Genomic DNA, 5,000 nt, shown 5'->3' on the forward strand with positions numbered 1-5,000 from the left:
AGTGAGAAGAGAAAATGAGAAACAGACATACAGACACGGCCTCCACAGATAAAGACGATGCGTTACAGATCTCACAGACCTCCCCTCCCTCCCTCCCGCGCACCCACACGCCCGCAAGCCCGAGCAAGGCCTGACTGACCTACATATCCTGTAGGATTATTTACACGCATCGAGAATAAGCGCGAAACGGCGAGAAAAAACGAGACACTAACGAGCGTCGAATTCCCAACAACTTCGAATCAAGGGAAAAATACGAGAGAGAGAGAGAGAGAGAGAGAGAGAGAGAGAGAGAGAGAGAGAGAGAGAGAGAGAGAGAGAGAGAGAGAGAGAGAGAGAGAGAGGGAGAGAGAGAGAGAGAGAAAAGGGGGGGGGGCGTCTATTGAAATCTGAGGAGCGGAAAAAGGGGGTTAAATCTGGTTTCATGCTGCGTTTTCTTGCTTGAGGATTTGTGTTGAATGGAAACAGAGGGAACGAGGGTAAGAAAATTAGGAAAAGGGAGAAGGAGAAGAAGTAGAAGTAGAAGTAGAAGTAGAAGTAGAAGTAGAAGGAAAGGGAGGGAGAGGGAGAAGGAGATACAGAAAGAAAAGAATAGAGAGCGAGAATCAACGAATGAAAGGGTGGAACGGAATAGAGAAAAGTCGAGGATAAAAAAGATGAAAAGAAAAAAAAAACAAGGGAAAAGAAGGAAGAAGAGAAGGAAGAGAAACGGAAGACAGATGAAGAAAATCCCACCCAAATATCCCCGAATTTCTCTTGCCTCGACCGTCAGTGATCCCAGGAGTCTAGGGATTTAAGGCTCATCTTCCAACCTATTAGTCCGGGAAACTGGCCTTTATGTTTTTATGACTCTAGGCTTGTATTTGCCCGTCTGCAGAGTGGATTATTGCCGTGACGTTAATTAGGTGGGTCGAATGAAGAGGGGAGGCGAGAAAGGGAGGAAGTGGAAGGGGGTGGAAGAGGGGGAAGGAAGAGTGAGAGAGAGAGAGAGAGAGTTATACGAAAGGAGGAGGATGTGGAGGGGAAATTGCAGACGTTATGGGTATAGGAAAAGTGGGAGAGCGATGTGCAGTGCGAATATACGTATATGTATGTGTGTGTATGTATGTATGTATGTATGTATGTATGTGTGTATGCATTTAATATATAGATAGAGGGATTCGTGGATATTTGTATATGTGAAGGTGGAGGAGATGGAGGTAGAGATAGATGTAAAGGTGAAGGTGAAGGAGAAAGAGAAGGAGAAGGAGAAGGACGAGGACGAGGACGAGGACCATGAACGGAAGCGAAGTGCAAGCTAAGGAGCGGGACGAGAGGAGGCCAGGGAGAGACAAGGCCCGAGAACTTAAATTTCTCCTCTCACGGCACGGCGGCCTTCTGTGGCCTCTTCTGGGAACGGGGAATCTCTCTGTATTAGCTCTTCAATATTTAAGACATTATTATCAATGTTATTTTTGTTATTTTTTTTTATCCTCATTATTTATTATTATTATTTTTATTATCATCATCATCATAATCATCATCATTACTGTTAATAATATTGCAACATTATTGTAATAATCATCACCATCACTAACACTATCATTCTCATCGTCTCAGCCGTCTGCTTTCCTCCTCTTCCTTCCTCCTCCCCCTCCTCTCCTCTCCCCTCCTCTCCCCTCCTCTCCTTCCCTCCCCTCTCCTCTCCTCCCCTCCCCTCCCCTCCCCTCCCCTCTCCTCTCCTTCCCTCCCCTCCTCTCTCCCCCTTCCCTCCTCTTCAACCTTCACCTCCATCCTTTACCCATCCTTCATTCCTTCATATCTTTCTTCCTTCCTTCCATCCTTCCTTCCTTCCTTGATTCGGGAGTAGCGCTTTAGGGGCCGAGGGCTCAGGGTCGCCTCGAAAGAGCGAGGGGTAACTAATGAGACGAAAAAAAAGGTCAAGAGAGGTCGAGGATCATCGCTTGCTCGGGACGTGTGGATCTGCGAGATAAGGTCATACTCTTGGGGGGGACGATGGGGGGGAGGGGAGGGAGAGAAGGGAGGGGGAAGGGAGAGAGAGAGAGAGAGAGAGAGAGAGAGAGAGAGAGAGAGAGAGAGAGAGAGAGAGAGAGAAAGGAAAGGGAGGGGAAGGAGAGAGGATGTGTGAGGTGTAAAAGTTGGAGGGGACGGGATGGAAAGGGGTGGGTTGAGGAGGATACAAGGGGGTGAGGAGGGTATTAGAAGAAGGAGAGGAGGAGGGAAGGGGGAGAGGGAAGGGAGAGGAGGGAGAGCGTTAGTGAGGATTAGGCTCTGAACTCTCATGATGAGGCGTCGGGGTGTGTGTGTGTGTCATCAACCTAAATAAGCCGCCTCCATCAATTGCAAGAATGTTTTATTCAACATTGCACCGAATAAAAAGAGACTGTTTGTTCTTAGAGGGTGAGGTCATACTGCTTGGCATTCCGCGCGAGTTGTTGTTTTTGTCGTTGCATGATTATTCGACGATTGCAAGGGCGGCGTCGTGAGGAGATGCTGCTTCGCCATGGGAGTTTTCGAGCGACACAGCCCGTGGGAGACGAGGCTGGAAATGGCGCTCGGTTGGGTCCTCTTTAAGCTCTCGCTCCCTCGCTCTCTTTTTCTTTCTTTCTTTCTTTCTTTTTTTCGTTCTTTACCCCTCTCTCTCCCCCTTCCCCCTTCCCTTTCTGCCTTTAACCCTTTCTCCCTCTCTCCTACTTCCTCCCTCCCTCCCTCCCCCTTTCTCCCTCTAACCCTTTCTCCCTCCCTCCTCCCCCACCCCCCTCTCTCTCCTGATGGGTCACGCTCGACACCGCCCCCTGCAGATGAACTTGTTTTCTCAAGGCTCAGGTGACAGTGGGGGGGGGGGGATTCTGAGACGAGCAACTGGCCGGGATTTCTTCTTCTCCGTCTTCTTGTCCTTGTTGTTGTTGTTCTTCTTCTTCTTGTTCTTCTTCTACTCATCCTCTCATCTTCCTTTTTTTTCTTCTTCTTTCTTCTCTTTTTCGTTTTCTTCCTTTCGCTGACAAAGAAAATAAGAAAATAGAAATAGGAATGAGATATGTAGCAAAGAGAACGGAGAAGGAGGAATCCTAAAGCGCTCCTTAACCTTTTGTTTACGTTCCTCAAGGGAGCTGCCCCCCCCCCCTTGGAAGTTTAGAAGGGGGGCGAGTCTCATCTATCTTGCTTTGTATAGGCCTAGGAAGGTGCGCCGTTTAAAGAGTTGTTTTTGCTTGTATTTTGTATTCTCTCTTTCTTTCTCTTTCTTTCTTTCTCTCTCTCTTTTTCTTTCTCTCTCTCTTTTTCTTTCTCTCTCTCTTTTTCTTTCTCTCTCTCTTTCTCTCTCTCTCTCTCTCTCTCTCTCTCTCTCTCTCTCTCTCTCTCTCTCTCTCTCTCTCTCTCTCTCTCTCTCTCTCTCTCTCTCTCTCTCTCTCTCTCTCTCTCTCTCTCTCTCTCTCTCTCTCTCTCTCTCTCTCTCTCTCTCTCTCTCTCTCTCTCTCTCTCTCTCTCTCTCTCTCTCTCTCTCTCTCTCTCTCTCTCTCTCTCTCTCTCTCTCTCTCTCTCTCTCTCTCTCTCTCTCTCTCTCTCTCTCTCTCTCTCTCTCTCTCGTTTCGGTTTCTTTATCAGCTCAGCTTCACAGTCTCAGAACTCAAAGCTTGAGAGTTATTTCGGGTTTGTTTAGTTCCTTATTTTGAGAGGAAGGAAGGGAGGGAGGAAGAGGGAGAGAAGGAGAGGGAAAGAGAGAGCAAGTAAGTCTCCGCGTGTCTCTCCACTATTACCGTAACTTGGTCGTTCTTTACTGCCTGAGGGGCGAGCTCGACACCTCTCTGTTAGGGTGCCTGGGGTCGAAATGTAGGGAGGGGGAAGGGGGGAAGGGGGTGGTATTTAGATATATCCGGGGTTTCTAGTTTTTTTCCTTACTCGTGTTTGTGCATATTGGAAGATTTTTTGTGGGTAGTCAGTGTGTTTGTGTGTGTGTGTTTGTTTGGTTGGTTAGTTGGTTGTATGTACGTTCGTGTGTCTACATTCAGCAAATCATGAAACTCCCCCAAAATAATCATTACCATTACCTTCCCCCTTCCATTCCCGTGCCCTCCCCCCTCCCCCTCCCATTCCCTCTATCTCTGCCGAAAATGTGCATAAATTCTGTCACATTGAGTCACGTGACGCATTAACCAATTCGGGTGTATTATCGCCCTCGGTTAATCCACCATTGTTATGATTTTGTCTCGTTAATTGAATTTATTCGCCCGAGTTCCTGTGTGTGAGTGTGTTCGGGTTGGGCGTTCTGCGGTCGAAGCCCTCTCCAGTGTTCGTGTTGTTGGGTTTTGACTTCGGCTTCAGATTTTTTGTCTTTTGAAGGAAGGAGGAAGTAGACCGGAAAGTATAAGAGAATAAGGAAGGAAGAAGACAAAGAATGAGAGACAAATAATTGAAGAAGAAAACGAAGAAGAAAAGGAGTAAAAGGAACATAGAGAAGAATAGGGAGAGGTAAATCAGAGAAAACAACGAAAAAGAATAACAAAAAACACGGAACAGAAATAAGATAAAAAAAAATGAATAGAATAGATGGAAAACAGCAATGAGATAAAAAAAAACAGAATTAATTAAAAAAAAAATAGTTATTTAAGGAAAGGAAAGACTGAAACAAGAAAGAAAAAAATGGCATTGAAGTGCCTCCCCCACCTGTAATACGGGCATGTTGGACTCCCCGGGAAGATTATAATGGAATTCACCCTTTTTGTTCCGCTTCTTGTTACTATTGTTGTTGTTGCTGTTTTGTCGTTGCTTTTCTTCTTGTTGTTTTTAATTTAGGTCTGCATTCGTATCCTCTTATTTCGGTTTTTTATTTTTTTATTTATTCTATTTTGTTTTACATGTCCTTTTTTGTTGGGGGGGGGGATATTTCGTGTTTTGATGTACCTTATCGCTTACAAATGCAGATGTATTACATCATTTTGATTTTCTTCTTGTTTTCGACCGACCATCTATATCTGTCTGTCTGTCTGTCTGTCTGTTTTTAGCTA

At 45.8% G+C, this 5,000-nt stretch overlaps 1 protein-coding gene across 1 annotated transcript in view; it reads left to right on the forward strand.

Annotated features, from left to right (window-relative positions):
• Positions 1 to 5,000, forward strand: part of LOC122245907 (uncharacterized) — a 125,397-nt gene that overhangs the window by 70,724 nt on the left and 49,673 nt on the right. The window lies entirely within an intron of this gene.

This window comes from Penaeus japonicus, unplaced genomic scaffold (assembly GCF_977035675.1).
Source record: "Penaeus japonicus unplaced genomic scaffold, GWHDUDI00000001_assembly GWHDUDI00000036, whole genome shotgun sequence".
Classification (NCBI taxonomy): domain Eukaryota; kingdom Metazoa; phylum Arthropoda; class Malacostraca; order Decapoda; family Penaeidae; genus Penaeus; species Penaeus japonicus.